Source organism: Triturus cristatus, chromosome 2_2, assembly GCF_964204655.1.
Source record: "Triturus cristatus chromosome 2_2, aTriCri1.1, whole genome shotgun sequence".
In the NCBI taxonomy this organism is placed as follows: Eukaryota; Metazoa; Chordata; class Amphibia; order Caudata; family Salamandridae; genus Triturus; species Triturus cristatus.
The window spans coordinates 1,130,130,187-1,130,151,070 of record NC_140582.1 but is presented as its reverse complement, the minus strand read 5'-3'; positions in this window follow the sequence as shown (position 1 = coordinate 1,130,151,070).

Sequence of the window (20,884 nt, the reverse complement as noted above, 5' to 3'; positions counted from 1 at the left end):
ATTGCATATTATTAATTTGGCTTAGTCATATCATCACACTGGTGTGTTTTATCACCAACAGGCATAAAAAATTCTAGAAGGACCACAACTTTTATATTGATGTTTTTAAACAATGCAAGTCTTGAAATTATTCATGCTTTGCTATGTTCACTATATGTATTTGCCATTTATTTTCATAATGTATCAAGTGTTTTAGTTTTATGCTTCATTTATGTTTTAATATTTGAATGCTTTTTTATTGTTATATTGTATTTAGATAGTCTGACTAGTTGTAGATTTTGTGTAAGAATTTAAATCCTCAATAATTTTGGTGCATGGATTTCCCTATACATTAGATAAATCATTATTGGAAAGTCATGCCCATAAGACATCCCTTCCAGACCTGCAAGCCTGGGATGGCATAAAGCCCCAAAGGTATGACTCCATCTTCGGTAGGCCCTGACTCCCTCTAGGCTAAATGGAGGTCACCATCGTTTTACTCTTTAACAATGGGAATCCTCTCTTTCCATTTCATGCAGAATTATTGTCATGTCTGCTATTAAACATCGATGTTGTCTGAACGTATCTTTCTAAAATTTTGGAAAGAGTCAAGTCATCCAATCGATTAGATAGATAAAACACTTGATGGAACATTTGTCTGGTCACATGTCTTCTTTCCACCATGTCACAAATAAAAAAGAACACATACAGACTTGGCAACCAAAACGTGAAGTCTGAATTGACGTCCTTTTACCTTATATATTTATAATAGAACGTTTGGGTCACACACCTATATGCAAATTATCTATGCAGATATTCCTACACTTGTCAGAAATTCCGATTTCTGAAAAGATTTAGTATATGAGGACTGCCACTTGACCATTTGTCAGGAGAGGTCCTTCGCCCAGATTATCGCACGATATTCTACCAGAGACGGTCTCACCTACTACCCGCACACATCGTACTTCGCAGATGCTACATCTCACTAGAAGCCTGGATCTAATAAAACCAAGTCCTGGAGGAGTCCCGCAGTGGGTGTTTGCACTTTGTGGAGAACACTGTTTCCACGCCTTTGCTGATAAACACTGCCTTTTTTGTCACCAAGGTATGCAGTGTGTCTCTTCTCCTTTAGAAACTCCAGACTGGAAGTTGCTCTTCCTTCCATGCTCTCTATAGAAATGGTCATTTTAAATGACATTTTAAACATGCTGAAATGTTAATTTTATTCTCATTACTTATAACTGTTCTGCTTGCTGCTTTTATAATATTCTGTGTAGTTGTTAGATGTAATGAGAAACAGATTGTTGATTCTTCTTAGTACAGTGTGTGTAATACTGTGAATAATGAAATAGTTTTTTTCCCACTGTGCCCCTGATCTTCCCTGATCTCTTTAACAACAGATCATTAGTAACTCAAAAGCAATGTTTCTATGTCAATTACACTTTGAATAGACTTGTGCGGGGCTACAATAATCTATCTTTCACATTAATCGCCAGTGCACTGAACCAAGTTCTACTGTGTCACCTGTGGGTGGGAAAACACACCTTGTATAGTAACGTGAAAGTCGTAACTTAAAAGCAATATTGCTAGATCTGTAAAAGTCAGTTGTGGAGAGATGGACTGCTAAATGCGGTAGGTCAGGCTGGTATGATGATTTACTTATCTGCTTTAAGATGTATGGTATGTAGGGACATTTCAATCAAAAACAATAGTAACTGTTTTGGACTTGGCCCTCTATGCAGTCATCCACAGACTTTTTGCCTTCATCTCTCCTGTTTCTGAACCCGTTTTTGTTGGCTTGTAGGACTCTGCACACTTTACCATTGGTAAGCAGTGCTAATGGAATATATGTCGATACACCACAATGCAAAACAACACATACCTTTACCACAAAGTTATTAGTTCGCAAGTACCATTACAATGCAATTTTTTTCTACGCATACCATTAGATAGCAAGTTCCTGGAAATGCTTTTAAAATGTAATTACAACAGATCTCTCTACCCTGCATACATTTTCCACACATTTTTTGTATTAAAGAACACCCCTACACTACGCTAAATTCTACATCCATATACACTTACCTACAAAACACACTGAAACAACACTACTCTAATCCCTCAAACACCACCCCCACCATGACACTAGCCCTTCCCCCAGACCTATCCCTACACGCAAACACTACCCTGCACAAACCCCTGATACTACCATAAACCCTAAATCACTACCGTACACTACTCCACTACCCTAAACACTAAAACACTACCCCCTGCATGACCTTCCCCCACCCTCCAGTCCTGTCCCTATACTCTAACACTACCTGCATGACCCACCTGACACTACCCTAAACCCTAAAACGCTACCCTACACTACACAAACACCACAACACTACCCTAAACCCTTAAACACTACACCTTGCATGACCCACCCTTCCCCAGTCCACTAACTACACTCCAACACTACCCTGCACAACACCCCCAGCACTACCCTAAACCCTAAATCACTACCCTACACTACTCAAACACCACTACACTACCCTAAACACTAAAACACTACCCTCTGCACGACCTTCCCCCACACCACAGCCCTGTCCCTACACTCTAACACTGTCCTGCATGACCGACCTGACACTACCCTAAACACTAAAACTCTACCCTACACTACACAAACACCACAACACTACCCTAAACCCTAAAACACTACCCCCTGCACGACCTTCCATGACCCCCCAGTCCTATCCCTACACTCTAACACTACCCTGCATGACTCACCTGACACTACCCTAAACCAAAAACACCACCCTACACTACACAAACACCACAACACTATCCTAAACCCTAAAACACTACCCCTGCACGACCTTCCCCCACCTCCCAGTCCTATCCCTACACTCCAACACTACCCTGCATGACACCCCGACACTACCCTAAACACTAAAACACTACCCTACACTACACAAACACCACAACACTACCCTGATTCCTAAAACACTACCCCCTGCACAACCCTCCCCGACCCCCACTCATGTCCCTACACACAAACACTACCCTGCACGACCCACGACACTACCCTAAACCCAAAAACACTACTCCTCAAACACAACAACACAACCCTTAATCCTAAAAGACTACTCCCTGATTGACCTGCCCCCTACCCTAAACCCTTTAAAACTACACAGCCCCTCTTACCTCTCTATTCTCGTGGTTCCTTTCTTCTCCTTCCAGAGTTGACAGATCACATTACAACTCTTGCGTTGTAACAGCGCATGCGATGCAATAACATGCGTAGTAAAGGCTACACGTTGTTACAGCTCTTTGTTGTAATTGTATGCGGAGTAAAAGTCACGTACTAATGGCTGTTTACCATGCTAATGTGCTCTCTCCTTAAAACATGATCAAATTAGATTGGACCGAATTCGCACAACTAATTTACTTATGAGTCCCTAGTAAAGTGTCACTACATGTTCCAAGGGCCTGTAAATGAAATGCTAATAGTGGGCCTGGAGCACTGATTGTGCCACCCACTTAACCTCTTCAGCGCGACGCGGATTTCCGCGCCACGCTGAAGATTCCGTGCGCGGGCGGGGCCATGACGGAACGGTTCCGTCATAAGCACAGCCCAACCGACGTGCATGACGGAACCGTTCCGTCATGCGCGTCGAAGCGGTTAAGTAGGCCTTTTAAACACGTCTCAGGTCTGCCATTGTACGATTGTGGGAATTGAAATTTAAAATCCTCTTTAGTGGTAAAGTTGGATTTTAAGTCACAATTCAGAAAATCCCACTTTTAAAAAGTTTGCATTTTCTTGTCCTAACCATTTGGGGCCTGTAGCCTGTTGCCTGGGTCACATAGCTAGTTGTAGTTGGCCATTGTGTATTCCCCAGCTTGCATGACAATAGAGGGTCTTGGTGTTGGAAGGATGGAGCATCCTGACTTAATGAGGGGATGGAGCTGTCACTTACCACACTTGCACTTCAAAGGCACTGGCCCAGCACTGTCACAAATCACTTCACATTAACTAATTGTGCCCCCAGAGAGACTGGGACCAGGACAGAGAGACAGGACATTCCAGACACCCCTATAGGGGGTAAACTCACATGCTTCTCCCACTTCAAAGTGGGCACCAGATATAAAATGGAGAACCTCAGACCGACTCTTTAGTTCACTCCTGGAACCGTGTATGCTGTAGAAGAAGGATGCCCTACTGCTTTGCTGCTTGAGGCCTGCCATGCTTGCTGAGAACATAGACTGGACCTGCACCCTTCATCCCAGGCTAAAGTGATTCCAAGGGTTGTTGTAAAGCAATACTGAGCTGTACAGAGGATTCCTTTCTAGAAACATTAAGCAGAAAATAAATATTTGAAATAGGACAAAAAAGTTTGGTTGCTCCAATTACTTACTGCTTTGTAATAAGAGTGGATGACCCATGCTTAGTTGAAAAACTCCAGAATATGACCTGTTAGGAAGCTGCACATTTGTTGAAATTTGGCATAGGTTTCAATAAGCTGTCTTCAATAGCAATGGGTGTGCATGAATATGAATGCCCATTGTAACAGGTCAAGTTTAATTTAAATATCAGAGAACCATATGCCACGTACCCTAACCTTGCAGAATTCAAATGGAACTCCCCAAACTAAGCACTGCTCCAGAGTCCAATACCAGACTAATTAACTGATCTGCTCCATTTTATTCACCTGATTGCCTTTCAAGCGTAGAAAGCAAGGGAGTATACCCCCTCTGGTGGCCTCATTGTGTCCAATGGATGTTTGAGTTTTGCTGATTTATAAATTTTTACAAGGAATGGAAATTGACATTTATGTTTCCTTAATTTAAATGAGGGAACAAGTAAACCCAGCAGTCCACAACCCTCAGAGGAGTTTTCTCCCTGAGTATATGTTGTAATAAACAAAGTCAGATGCTGCATTTTTTCAAGTACAATTTATACATAAATTAGAAGGAGGGCACTAATAAGGTATGCTCAATTGATCATCACTGTCAGAAAAGCTAATAATTTCCTATGGGCTTGGGGCTCACCCTTCCTGCAATAACAAAACTTTGAAAAAATGAGGCACAAAACAATTGTTTTTTTAACAAAGAAAATCTGGCTCTCGAATGTTGAATGACCCATCATTTTTCAAAATATTTTATGTAAGAAATCGAGCTCTTCACAAGTAATAAGTCTGAAATTGCCTTTTGACTGGGGACTAAGTACCCCATGGTAGCATTTGATTCTCTCAAAGTAGTGAACCAGAACAGTTCAAGTCCCACTCAGGAGGTTGTGTGAGGTAGAAACCTCTAGCTTGCTATTACAGAACAACAACACTCAATAAATGGTTGTCCAGCCACTGCTTTCTCCTATAAAATGTGAAATACTTTTATTACACACACACTATGTAATACTATGCATTAAATCACAAGTATTTACATCAGGCAGATGAAAATAACTTGGTAAGACCCCCATATTATGTTACACACCTAGTAGGTCCTGAACCCTATAACCATAATACCCCCCACCTATACTAGTTGCAACATCATAAAATGGTCATTAGCCATGTGACAGGCCTAGTGACTTTGTCAGTGCATCTCCACATCAGAAAAAGTAGTGTACATGTTATGCCTCATCTCTCAAGGACCAATGAAATGAATGGGCTAATGCTGCCAATTACAACCCACAACTAGGGGTCCCTGCCTTCCAAAGCACATAGGTAAGCCCACTCACTAATGGAGAGCTTTAAATCCATCTGGAAGAATTAGGGCAATATTGGGAAAGGGGACTTCTAGGGGGGTTGCTGTATTCCTCATCTCTCACATGACACCTAATTAATGTTGGTGATGCTCTTGACCAGTCTGGGGCACTGCAAAAAAAACGATATAGTGATTTAATGATTGCCTCAGAGGATTCTGGGGCACTTCTTCCCTGAAGAATGCATAATATAGTAGTGGCTTTTGCCTCTGGCAATTATTTTTGCTGGCAACATTGCCCTGCGTATCCTTTTTGTTATTTATTTCAATTCTAGCTACCCCTGCAGCAGGAGGTGGTACAGCCAGGGGGGCTCAGAGTGTGGTGGCACTCATGTTTTTGCTGCATTCTGCCCTGGGGAGATGAGGTCCCCCAGGTAGCTCCTATTGCGTCAGGCATTTGGGATGGGGACCCCACAGCCAAAGTTCTGCTCGGGAATAGGGGTCCCATAAATGCCTCCTCTCCATCAAAATATAATTATTGAGCTTGTGCCGACCCCCAGGTCGAATGGGGGAATTTTTTTTAATGCAAAGTTTCATTCTCTGCTCTTTTTCTCCAGGACCCCTTTCTCTGGCACCGTAGGATCGTGGACTAATTTTGCTCCTGTTAGCCAGCCTTAGGTCCTAGCTAAATATTCTGCAGGCCTACTGGCCTTCTAGGGGGCACTTTATTGGGAATCTGGGACTTTAATAGTCCAGGGTACCTATTAATTACACTGAATTAATTTGTGTCACTTGTGAAATGTTTAATTCCATCACAAATTGATGTGATGATGCATTTAGCACTACAATATAACTGTAAGTGATAGGTTTGCATTTTGCATAATTACATGTAATTTCACAGATTTTCCTGAAATTTCATGTTATTATGCAAAAGCACATTACTCATATTTTGTACACCCTTAGTTTTTACTGTTTCCAGCAACAGACCTCTCCTTTGCATGGATTCCTGGTGCTCTCCTCTACTTGGGGGGAATTTTCACCACCGCCCACCTCCAACAGCCAACCATCGGAACTCGATGCTGTACTCCCCAGGTCACAGAGCCGCCTGGGTTCTTAACAGACAACTGTGTTTCAATGGAGTCAAGGGCGAAATAAAAACTGAGGATTCACCTGCAGGTTGATTCCTACTGTTTCTCAGGGGCAAAAGGAGAACAGCAGCACTGACCCTTGAGAAATTCATTCAAATCCCATGGGTCAGCTGGAGTCAAAAGTCCCGAAGCGCATCATTGCAGGGTATCAGATGGCATTTCCTTCCAGATGGGTATTCTTTCAATCGTGTCACTCCAAGGGGCAGTGTCTTCTCAACTGCCTCTCCCTCTTGCAGGAGTTTTTAAGTGAGGGTGGAAAGGAATAGAAGACAGGCACGCCAATCCTAGGTACCCCAAGCCACATCATCACTCCATCCCTTTCCCAACCCTCCTACACAGCATTTGGGTCAATCCAATGTGGTGACTTCAAGTTGTCTACAGAAAATTTCCCCCTGAGAGCCTCAGCTCCACCCCACCTGACATATCTGGCTGTTCTCTTCCCACCAAAACTTCGAATGTGAGCACCTTTTGTCTGTGCTAGCTCCAGAGATCCTGGTTTGTTTCAGTGAGGCAGTGCTGTCCCAGCTGAGGTGAAATGTGACAAGCTACTTAACAGGTGTGGATTTCCTCCCCTGCCCTTCCTTTCCCAAAAACTGGTTCAAGCACTGCTAATGGCTTTAATGTGGAGGGACGCTTTTGTTCCACCAGCTGAGGAGCAAAGTAATTAACTTGTCCTAGTGAGGGAGGTAAAGCTCTGGAATCTGATTATTAGCTAAACCAGGAAAGTATCACAATTCTTAAAGTATAATTAGGAGGAAAGAGATTATATTTGGGATGGTAAATTTACACTCTATTTCTATGTTCACCCCCAGATTTGTACCTCATTGGATACCCTGTAGGACTAAGTGGAGTGAAAATGTAATGTAGTGCTGATTTCTCATATAATATGTAATACACAGTGAGCACCACTTATTCATTTAGCATTACAGACCTACACTATGCATAGCAAATGACATTAAAAGGCCGACCCCAGGTAAGTACCAATCCTTGATGAGTCCCTTCTGAGATAGGCTACCTGTGTGCATATATGAGGCTGTGCAAGACATTGGTTTCACACAGCTGGAAAACATTTGCACATGCATGTGCTCACAGGTTCATGGGTAATCAGCCCCGAACCTCTTACCCTAGCTGCATTACACTAATGTTATCTGAAAAGGTGGAAGCTGGCGGTTAGCACTCTCACTTCATTTACAATGAATTTACCACGAGTGAGAACCAGCTGGTGAAACTCGAAAACAGTAAAAATCCTAAAACAAGAAAGTCACATGCAAAAAATCCTGGGAGATTAAATGGGAGGTACCCATTGGTTAAATTTTTTTTCACTAACGTCTACAAAAAGTGATGGATGGAATGCTTGAATTAATCTCAGCCACTGGCAGTCACACAGGGCACATTCCAGTCCATTGTTATTTTGCACACCATGCCACCTCAGTTTGGACCCAGCCATTTGCAACTCAGTCTTGACCCTGCTCCAATGGGAACAGTTCACCTCAAACTGCCAATCCATGTCTTCCCTGTATTGGAACACATGCAAACCAGGGCTGGTCTTGCTCTAGTTTGGGCTCATCAGCCAGGTATACCTTAATTCCAGTGACAAAGTGTGCACATGACCCATGTCTGGGAATACCCTTCCTGCTTAGGGCAACACACTAAAAAATACAAAAAAGTGATGTATGTAATGATTTAATTAATTCTGACCGCTGGCAATGACTCAGGACTGCATCTCAGTCCATCGTCATTTTGCACATCTTGCCACTTCAGTTTGGACCCAGTCATATGCAAATCAGTCTTGACGCTTCTATATTTTGTTTCATCCATCTCCTTACAAGTAGATTCTCAGTTATTTATCTTGACTAAAGCTTTCTATAGAAGGAACACAGTGAACCAATGAAACATTATATAGATATCACAATCATAGCTCACAGACAGCAGAGTAAAGCAAATGTTACCGGATCAAAGAGCTCACAGGATCAAACATTAGACCGGTTACACTAGCAATGGTAATAAAATTATTAAAGCGTTTTTACTGCAGATAATGAAACCGGTCCTAGGATGCTTGGTTCCAGTCCAGGGACGACCTGGCTTGGCAGTTCGGGCTGGACTGTTCCCATGAGGCACAGGGTCAAGACTGATTTACATATGGCCAGGTCTAAACTGGGGATGGCATGGTGAGCAAAAGAATGATGGATTTAACCCAGATCTCTTGACTGGGGGTGAATGTTTTGATTTGTTCTGCATTCCATCCATAAATTCTGTGTCTTTTGACAATTAAACTACAGCAGTAATTGACCTGTGGAATTTGTCAGAAATATTTTTGATTAATTAATAATGTATGCCTGTCATCTTGAAGATTATGCACTAAAAGCAAATTCACTGCACAGACAGAACTAACTTTTTCGGGGCTTGGCCAAACTAGGCCTACACTAGGCCCAACTCCATCATGTATTTCTGCTTTTCCATGTTTTCAATTATCCTTTCATCGCAGTAATAAAATACTTTGTATAGACATGCTGTTCTCGATGAACTCAGAGGAAGCTTTCCTCCCAAATGTCACTGCTCCAGGTCTTTCCTGTCTGTATGTCAGTAGCTCTATTTATTATATGAATCTGCAATTGTTTTGTGTGTAACTAGATTTGTATTGTCACATCCAATAACATTAGGTCAATAAGAAATCAATAACTTTTCATTTAGGTGATGGTGCTTGGTGTGATTGCATGGTATTGTTGCATTGAAATCTGAATTGTGATTGGTTGCATCTTGCAACATTTTGCTCATTTTGTTCACTTAATGCTACTATGTGGTTTTCAACTGTGTATTTTTCTATAACAAAGGGGTCATTTTGGAGGTGAGCAATACGTTGTTTTCCTACTCTTGACTGTCAGTCTCATACTTGCGAAACAGACTTATTTCATATTTTTTTATGAGGTTTGAATTTATTTCAGATTGCTTACTGCATTGAGTGAGAGTTATGCAAATTCCCTACATATGATTTATTATGCTGATTTACACTAATTTTGAGACGAACCCTATTCTGCCTTTTATATACACTTATTTACCTTATTAAACTTTGATGGCCTCTAATGTATACCATGACTTAAGAACGCCTATTTAATTGGTAATGCTGACTGTTTAACTGACAGTTTTGACATTACCTCATATATTTTTGGGGCCAAGACCGCCCTGGTCTTGTGAAGGCACTTTATCTCATATCTTATCAAAAACAGTATCAACAGTTTAATGAAAAATGCAGACAATACAGGTAAGAGATTAGAATGATCCAGATATAAAATATTTCCCCTTTGTTCCTATCATTTAGATTAATTGGAATGCTTGTTGTGCTCTGGTGTTACTGAACTGCTCCTAAGCAAAATAGTGTGAGAATCAATAGGGCAAGTGCATTGCGGGGGATTATAGTTTTGTCGAGTGCATTGTGGTATTTATAGTTTGTCACACCTTCCTATGGGGTTATTATAGTGTCTGAAAACTTTCTGTGTGTGTTAATTTGATTTGTGCCTATTAGGAGTCTTGATCTAAATCGGATTTTTGAGTTAGATTGTTGGACCTCATTATAGTGTCAGCTTAGTAATTGTTGAATGTGCCAAAAAAATATTGAATTATTGTGATTCATGTTGAGGCTTTCTTTGGTTTGATGAATGGATTAGGGCCGAGAAATCGACATATTTATATTTATGCTGTGGAACTTGTCTGCAAGTGAGTGAGTGTAGTTTAAGGTGCCACATTCTCATCTTGGTCAGGATCTTTTCTGAATTTCTGCTCTAACTGTTACTACAGAGTGCACCAAGGAGATAAATCAATATTTACCAGTTGAAAACTGAATTTGGAAGAGTTCCACAGGTCTCAATTGGTGCAGAAAGACCGACTACATTTAATGAAGGTTGACTGAAATATATGCGTGAGGAAGCAGGTAGGTGTGAATGTGATGCAAATGGCAGGCTCGAGATTTTGGCAGAAGAATGTGACACTCATTTATATAAAAGAACACATTTGTATAGAAAATACAGAATGGATTTGACTGATGATGAAGCAAATGGAATAGATTTATTAGTCTTATGTACACATATCATATAATTAATTAACTGTACAAAAGATTGGGTAGATTTAAGAAAATACTGGCAAGTTTGAAAACAAAGGGAGTGGTAAGGCACAAAAGAAAGGGTCAGAAGCAGAAAAAAAGCAAATGTAATTGTGAGTGATCATTTGAATAAATTGTTTGAAATCATTGTTCCAAAGGTTTTATGGGCTAAATACAAAGAATCTGTGCATGGCCAAAGGAGGAGGCTCCGGAAGGTCCACATCATAAAGGTCCAGCTCTTGCTGTTATGGTATAGTACAAGAAAGTGATTTCATGCCTTTAGCTACAAATATACAACACAACATGCTAAATAAAATAGCTAAAGTTTATTAGAGTTCCATTTTTCATCAAAATCCTCTGATCATTAACAATGGTTTTCCCAAGATTTCAGCGACTTTCTGAATTCCTACTAGACCAAATCAGTCACAATGACGGTACCAGGGTGGGGAGAAGGATTGCATGTTTGGTGGAGTTCTAGAGGTAGACCAGAGTGGCACATATGTAGAAGGTGAAGTGAATGGCCACCTTGTATCATTTCTAAACGATGTATGTGTTACCCGCTCCATGGATCTTCCAATGGAGGCTCCCACCCTATCCCTCTCAGGAAAAGAAGACCAAGTTGTAGGTATTCACAATAAGTAAATTACTAATCAGGTCACAAAAATTATTCCTGTAAATAGGCTCCACTTGAAAATAATCATGCATTTCTAATATTTGAAATGAGACTTGTGAAGCTCTGAAGCTAAAATAAAATCTATTTATTTCCAGTTCTTACAAAGGAAGATATACCGCCTGATTTAAGACACACGTGAAAGAGGATGTATGTGATTTTACAGGCAAAAAACTTATGGGGCATATTATCAACTGCCAGCGATAATTATCGCTGGCCGTGCTTAGCGATAATTTTGTTATCGCAGGCTATCTCTGTATTTTATCGCCCTGGTAGCACGTTATTAACAACGTATTTCTCCAGGGCGATAAAAATTCCAGAGATAGCGAGGTTATCGCCGTTTTGCAGGGAGCATCGCTGGTTTTCCAGCGATGTTCCCTGAAAAATGGCGAAAACCTTGCTGATACGACCCACAGGGTCGTATCATGTGGTATCAGCATAGTCCACCCCAATGTAAGGGATAGGTAAGTCTGCATTTTAGCAGACATTAATTTTTGGAGAAAACAGCGGTTTTCTACAAAAACTTGTGCTAAAATGCTGGGGCAGCCCAGTGACGCCCACTTTGCATCTCATTAGTGATGCAAAGGGAGGCATTGGGAAAAAGGGTGCTAACATGCGATTATGCATGTTAGCACCCTCTTGTAAATAGGGCGATAGTTTTATCTCTGCTTTGATGGCTTTTTAAGCCAAAAAAACGGAGATAAAGCCCTTGTAAATATGCCCCTATATTGGTTAAAAGTGTTGAACCAGCAAACATTACAGTGAAACCAAATGCTCTATATCCTCAAACTCTTCAGAAAAACTTACATGGGAAGCAAAAGAAGGGATGAAACATGTGATTGGAAATATGATTGATCAAGGAATTTTAAAATAAGTCTTAGGGAGTCTTTGCAACTTGACAATAATAAGTTTAACAAAACCGAGAAGAAAGTGGAGGATAGTCTAACACCTTTGTAAATATAATGCAGAGTGCAAGTTGGATACTATTGCACTTTTGAACCATTTTACAGACAATGGCTATGCCGATTCACCCACACACATGCTGTAATGTAAAACAAGTATTTATCTACTTGGGACAGCATATTAAAAAATTGGGCTAGAAAGCATTGTAGCACTTTGAAAATGTATTCTCCAACTACAGAGAGAAATTAGGATGTTTTGGGGAATGGTTGGCTAATGTATACAGTGGATTTTATTCTTGTTCCTGTTTGTAAAGTATTTACTGAGGCTTATCCACAGCCATGTAAATGGTCTGGTGCTGTTTGATGACAAAAATATGAGTGTCTGCCTGGAGTCTGGAGATAAACTCTGTAGCTCACCCCATTGAAGTAATACGGAATTGCGAAAAAAGATTTTTACTTGTTTAGTCATGATAGAGAAGGGTGTCCATTGTCAGTACTTACTTCAAAACGCTGAGCGGTGAAAATGCCTTGGGCCTACTTTTCTGCCACATTGGATCCAGTAGCTGCAGCACTTGCTAGTTGTTCAAAATTGATAGCAAAGGATTGTCTTGCAACTGAACTAATTAAAGATATTGTGATGGTTGCATACTTAGGGGCATAGTGATGAGAGGAGTTGCATCGATCTTGCACCATGGTGCAAGAGTGACACAAGTCCAAAATGTGATTTATAAAGCCATGCAAGGCCACCCTGGTGGCTCTGAGTGGCTTCATAAATCAGGAGTATTGCAATCCAGTGCAGATCACTACATTGCATGTCTCTGCCCTGGAAATGTCTTCCATGGACATTGCGTGACTGTTCTCATGCAATTGCCTAGGATTTGATGCAATCCCACATTTACTAAAAGTGGTAGACCAAAAAGATACGCCTTCTCAGGAGAAGAAATGTCTTTATTTCTCCTTGTCACTTCCTCTTTCCATGTGTACTGCCACTTGTAGCTCAGAAAGAAAGAGGAATACTCCCCAAGGGATCCTCTTTCCTGCACTGAAGCAATCCTCCTTACAACTCAGGCACCCTTGCACCATGGTACAAGGGTGCCTGCATTGGTGCCAGTGCAGGGACAAAGGTTCATGCTTTCTTGCATCCTTTATTGATATTCAAAAATGTTTAAAATTCCCAGCACACGATTAGCCGACACATGTTTCGTCTGTTCATCAGACTATTTCAAGGCATTACACAAATCATTAAGTAAACTGGGGTTTGAGAGGCAATGTCCGTCCTCCCACTGTAATCAGATGGCAAGAAACCCAGTATGGATGTCGTCTTGTAATTATGACCCTCAATGAAGCACGTCCCAAATGTATACTGCGCCTCGATTAAGTTCTAATACTGGCTTACCCTCACTACTGCCTGTGCTAACTATGGACCAGAACTCCTTTAGATCTTTGGTGGATAGGGCAGTTTTTAAAGCATCCCATCTATTCATTTCCCACGTCTCTTTCGCTAGCCGTGTAGTCTCTTTGTACAGCGCCCTCATTTGTTTGATGAGTGGCTTGTCTTTGGCTTTGATGGCCTCCAATAAAACCTGTTTGACCTTGTGGCAACTATCATTAAACCATGATCGGGTAGCCCTTTTTTCCCCCTTAATGCCCGTCTCTGGATAAAATACATCAGCCAGATTGGATATCAACCCTGCATGTACATCAACAATTTCATTAGACGGAACGGTGGTACCCGCCGCTACTGCCACTTCTTCTAGTTCTATTAGGACCAGAGCTACTGCTGCACATAGTGCAGACAGCTTTCCCGCTGACTGTTGTATTGCCCCCCATTTGATTCTTTTCCTATTATTGGAGAGCGTTAATCTGTTGTCTACCTGGTATTGGTGGCCAAAGCACATCCTGGATCCGGTAATTCCAATACTAGAGATAAAGCATGGTGATCGCTATCATGGCATGAAAGGACAACAAAATCGAGATCTCTATGCCGTATCCTAGTCTCCACTAGAATGTAATCAAGGAGAGAGGCTTGGCCTACTTTGTGTCTGAGACTATGCGACAGTTACATGCTATCAAGGAGTGGGTCAGTGTAAGTGAATTAATCTGGGTTGCCAGCAGGGACCAGGCCTTTATTGGAGGAATTTGTGGCTCAGGAATTAACCAATGTGCATCCTCCTCAGTAGGGATTGTGTCAGTCATATCTGGTAGAGGCTCAAATTGACAATGAAAGTCTCCCCCCACTATCACCCATATATTTAGGGGGACGGTAGAAATAAAGGAACTCAGTTGATCAAAAGTTGGAGATTCCTCGCTCACACCAACAGGGTGGGAGTAAATGTTGATAAGAGCCAATTCCAGCTTCGTGGGAAAACTAAGTACTACACATTGGATATCATTGGACAGGGAGTCTAGTTTTTTGGGTGTGCAACCAAGGTTTGAGCCTACCCATATGCATAGAACCCCAGACGGTCTACCCCTCCCTCCTGATGAGGCTGGGATGGTTAATGACGCAAACCCCACCCTAAAAGAATCTTGCCATGCCCACAGTTCCTGGAACAGGCAAATATCGAACTGGTCCAAAAAGAGCCCCCAGTCAGGACAAGACAATTTACTTTTCAGGCCAGCAACATTTCAGGATAGTACTTTTAGCTTCCTTCCTAGATTCTGTTTACCAGTGAGGCCATCAGGAACATGGTTGTCTGGTATTTGAGTGCCCCCTGATAGGACCAAGGGGAAGTTACCAAATAGGTTGTTTTATCATCATATCACTGGGTTTTGGAGGATCAAGGGATGGAGAGGCTGATAGGCTGAAGGACTCTACCCTTAGCCTTATCATATCACCATCTACCTGCTGCATTATCATGGCCAAATCCCGGGTGTCTGTCCCTACCCCATATACACACATCAAAATTAAATAGACAACATAATACAGGTAAGTTGTGAATTTAAACAATTACAAAGAAGTTGCATTATATATCCAAAAGCTTTCGTATATAGAACAGAATATTCTCAGCTGAATGCTGGATAAAATGTTCATGATCTCTCGAATTTGAGCATGGCTAAGTTTGATTATTAAGTTGGTTGTACCTTCGCTTGGTAACAGTGCGTAGAGGTTGAGTCTCCCAGACTCTTGTTTTTGTTTAATATTTATTCCGGCACTTGACAGACAGTGAGTGCCATTCACTGCAGCACGCTTTGTTTAACAAGGTTTATTAAACAGTGTTAGAGGTGAATACACTGATAAATAATTATTCAAGAGTGTGCCTCTCCAATTTTTGATTATTATTTCAACTGATAAATGCATTATCAACATTAAATGGATAAAACACTGAGTTATTTTTCTCTGGCTGAATAATTCTAAATACAATAAGAATTTGTTATCCAAATGCACCTTAGTTAATTTGAGTAGTGCTACAACGTTAGAGAAATGTATATAACTCATGATCTAAGAAGTGACTGAGGCCAGACAATAGATACAATATCCTAGTGCTGCCACCTACAACATCACCATGATTGATTTTGTTCACAGGTGCATCAACCGTTGCGCATTTACTACTGGAAAAGAAAGGAAATTTAAGTGTTCCATCATTCAATAGAGGTTTTCTGCAAAAGTCTGTCCGTCAATCTCTCTGTCCATCCACTCCCCTGTTTGTTCTTCTCTATCATTTTCTGTCTGTCTCTCCCTTAGTTTTAGGATTCTTGATTATGCACTGTCTGGCTGCAAGTGTGCCATGTTATACGGTATGTGTATTCAATAGCAGTGTGTGACTGTGTGTGCTTGTATGTGCATTAGTTTGGATGCATGAGTACATATGTCTAGTACTTTGAGTGCATGGGTCCTGTAGGTCTGGTGGATGGCCTGCTTGGTTAAATGTGTGAATGTCTGTAATGTGTTCATCTGTGTGCGGATGTATGTCGATACTGTGTCATGCTGACTTTAGATGTGCAGGGAGCTGTTATTTATCAATCGAAGTGCCATCACTGGTTTTCCCACCATCCATCTGTATATGAAGTGTGTTGGACATGACATCCTTGTCACGGTTTTCCCCCAACTTTTTGCTTTCCATTCTCCTTTTTTTGCTGTCTTAGTTTTTGCTCGATTAAGGACTCTGTGCACTTAACCACTGCTAACAGTGTTAACGTGCTTATGCTGACTCCCCTTAACATGGTAGAATGGGCCTATACCCAATTGTCACATTCAATTCACTTGTAAGTCCCAAGTAAAATGGTACCCCAGTACCTAGGGCCTCTAAATTAAACGCTATTAGTGGACTTATATCACCAAATGGACACCCACTTAGGAATTCCTGTAATACTCGAGTCAGGCCTTCTATTGCAGCCTGTGTGTGCAGTTTTAAAACTGTCAGTTTAACCTGGCAAAATAATCCAGGCCCAAGCCTTCCATTTCAAAACATTTAAGTCACCCCTGGCTCCGAACAACCCAGAGGGCAGGGTGCAATGCATTTAAAAAGTTGGACATGTACTTTTAGGTTTTTCTATGTCCTGGTAGTGAAAAACTCCTAAATTAATCTTTCACTACTGCAAGATCTACCTCTCCCATAGGATAACCGTGAGTTGCCTTACTATTACATTTAATAAATGATAACTTTCAATTGTGAACAGGTGGACAGGTTGAGTGTGGGGTCTACAGAATTTTAATTAAAAGCCCACTTTAGGGGTAAAATTGGATTTTTAGTTACAATTCTGAAAAGGCCACTTTTAGAAAGTTGACATTTTCTTGTCCTAACTATTTGAGGCCTGTCACATGGAGCCCTTAACTGAAATTCTGAAACTCTCCAATGTTCACTACCACATAAATGTGGACGATACCCAACTATACCTAAAAGTATCATCTCCAGGTAATATACGGTCACTCAATACAACTCTGCAAAAAACTCACAACTGGCTTACCAGAAACCACCTCAAACTTAATGCACTAAAGACAAAATTCCTCCTAATTACCCCTCCACGAGGGCACATCAACATTGAAGATTGGACAAAAATCTAAGCATGCAGGATCACATCAATACAGCCACCAGAGGAACAAACTTTCATATGAATATTATTAGAAAAATTAAACCCTTCCTCCCCTCCGACGACCTCAAATCAGCAGTGCAAGCTCTTGTGATACCCAGAATAGACTATGGGAATACATCCATATGGAGTCTTCCGAGATCCAGGCTGGCTCCACTAAGGGCCTCTCTCAACGAGGCCGCATGACTTGCCACCAGCTCCAAAAAGAACAACCACTTTGCCCCTGATCTAAAGGCACTGAGCTGGCTCCCTTTTGAGGCAAGAACACAGCTACAAATTGCCTGCGAGACCCACAAAGCCTTGCACTTCAATACACCGAGGTATCTAGCCGATAAACTGGAACTATCGGGAGGTGACAGAACGTCGAGAATCTCCAGCACCTGGCTATTGAAACTACAAAGATTTAAGAAAACATACAACCGTACTTTCCCCGGAATAACACCTAGAATCTGGAATGCCCTGCCACCGGAAATCAGAATTAACCTTTCTAGCACCTCATTCAAGAATGATATCAAACTGATTCTAATGAACAAACTCCAACCCAACACCAACACGTGACTTAGCTCACCAAACAGGACTTCTCCTACTATCAACTCTCATTTTTGTACTTGTGTTTCAAACTACTCATTTGATGTAACTTTGTAAAGCGCCCTGATACCCTTCCCAGGTCTAGTTCGTGCTATATAAAAACAATTTAAAAAATGACTATGTCTAGCTGACAGATGGTCTTTGTGGATTGCTCCCAGACAGTGAGACAAAGGAAAGATAGGCTTTGACAGGATGGGCCACCCTAACTTAACGAGGGAAGGAGCTGCCAGCTGCCACACTTGCAAATCACAAACGCCCTGCCTGAACATATGCACTAGCCTTTTGCGTCCCCAAACAAGCAGTGGCCAGGGCAGGGAGGAAGGGAATACCTGATTTATCAGGGGGTGGACCGCAGGCCCCAACTCATCAGTACACATCTGGACCTGTGGAGACTCAGAAGAAGGACTGCTGTACATGTTTTATGCAAGAATCGCTGCCACTCTGCTGTCCTGCTGTGCTTTCCTGCTGCCCTCCTTCCTGAGTGAGAAGGACTGGGCCCACAACTCGAACCCAGGACCACCAGAATGACTCTAAGGGCTAGTTGGCTGGCCTCCTGATTAGAAGCCTCAGGGACGGAACAAGCTTCCTCCATCCAGAAACCAGCACCTGGACTCTGCCAGCTGTGATTCCTGCCCCCCAAGTGATTCTACCTGTCATGGACCTTTGGAAGTGGGCCAGAAGGTACTCTGCCAGCTCAATTGTGGTACCAGCAGAACTGATGCTTCATGATGCATTGCCTCCCAGAAACTCCACATCCGACCCACTGCACGGCATACCTCTTCACTCAACTCCACATTGGGACCACTGCGCAACGCATCCCCAGTACAGGGCTTTGCTTCACCCCCCACAGCCTTCGAGGAACTGCTGATGCATGATGTATTCTCAATGCAGGTCTTCTCATCACAAGCCCCTCATCGGCGGCATCCTCGACAAAGATGCAGGGTTCCACATTGCAAGCCCCGCAGCTTCTTCAGAACCAACCGGTGTGCAATGCAACTTCAATGCAGGACTTTGCATTGCATGTCCCTCGTCCATAGTATCCTTGACGATGACAAAGGACCTCACATTGCAGCTGTACCGCTCCTTGGAATCACCACTGTGCCATGCATCCTCAACACGGGGCTCCACATTGCTCTACACCCTGGATTTAAGGTACTTTGTTTAGCGGGCCTAACTGGGTTCCTGTAGATGGTTTGTAGTCCAACACAGATGGCAGGAACTTGTGAGCTTGTTTCCTGTCCAGGGTGACCAGATACACATAGTGGGAGCTTTGTTCTTTTTCTTCACTTAAATTTTTTAAATTGCATACCTGTAGCCCTACTCATTCGATTTTTGTCCTTTTGGTCTCAAATATTTTTTTGATTTTACACTATTTTTCTTGAGTGGCATTTTCCCTTTGTTCTTCTTTGACATGCAGCATAAACACCTTACACATGGTCTCTAAGTTAAGCCTGACTTATTTTGTGCCAGGCTACTAGAGGGTTAACAAAAACAACAACAATAGAACCTGATCTGGTTAGGCAAAACTCAAATAGTTGTTTGAGCATGGATAGTGGGAGTATATTTTCATCCTACAAAACAACCTTTCATTTTTTAGATGTTGTCCCAACTCAAATTCGCCGTATATCCTATGATTAAAAAAAAACAAAAAAACTTCAGAGTAACCAGTCACCGAGTTCCGGCACACTACCCTACAAATAAACAGGTATGTATACCACACAAAATGTGCACCAATGTGTAGAAAAATGTGAGCAAAACAAGGTAGCACCTCACATGCGCACCACCAAGGGGGGCTTACTGGTTAAACATCACCAGTCATGCCCACGTTCCTCATCATAGGTTGCTACCTTGTGAAAACAAAAAATTAGTGTCCAGAAAAACAGTGAAGGACGGTGAACATGTGTAAAATAATCACACAAATCACCCCAGTGTAATTAAAATTGAATTAAGCCACACAGTCACCGAAGACCCACTTTTATTATACACTCGTGGGCTTATTTAAAAATAAAAACCTACTGCATGTTTGCAGACCATGTAATGATGGGCCCATCTTTATTACATGGTCTGCAAAAATGCAGTAGGGTTTTATTTTTTATTTTTGAATAAGCCCACGAGTGTATAATATAAGTGGCTCTTCGGAGTTTGCGAAGTGACCAAAAAACTCAGCTGCGCTACGCGGAGTTCAGCAAGTCGTGGAGTGGGTTTGGCTGCACCGTTTGCACTATTTTTAGCGCTAGATGTTTGTCCTGTGCTGGAAATTTTTCCAGCGTAAATGGTACCATCCACAATGCAAGAGGGCGCAGCTTCTTTCTGCCACTGAAGTAGATTTTCTAATCATGCGGCATCTTCCTCAATGCAAACAGATGGTTTCTCAAAGTGAGCAGTCACGAACATCCGCGACTGCCCGCATTGAGAAATCTCAGTGGGAGGTGGTCTACTATTGGATTTTACTTGCTCGTGCTCACCAACATAACGTTCATGAGCACGGAGTGCGGAAAACTCCACAAATTCTGCAAGTGGAGTGGAGTTCACCACCCGGGCCTACTTATAAGTCCTTAGTAATGTGCACTTGGGGTGTAAATTAAATACTACTAGTAGGCCTGCAATATTGATTGTGCCACCTACAAAAGTAGCCTTTTAACCATGTCTCAGGCCTGCAATTGCAGTGCCTGAGTTTGCAGTTTACTCCCACTTCGACATGGCAATTAAAGCTTCTTGCCAAGCCTTAAACTCCCCTTTTATTATACATCAGCAAGCACTAAGGTAGGCCCTAGTTAGCCCTAAAGGCAGGGGG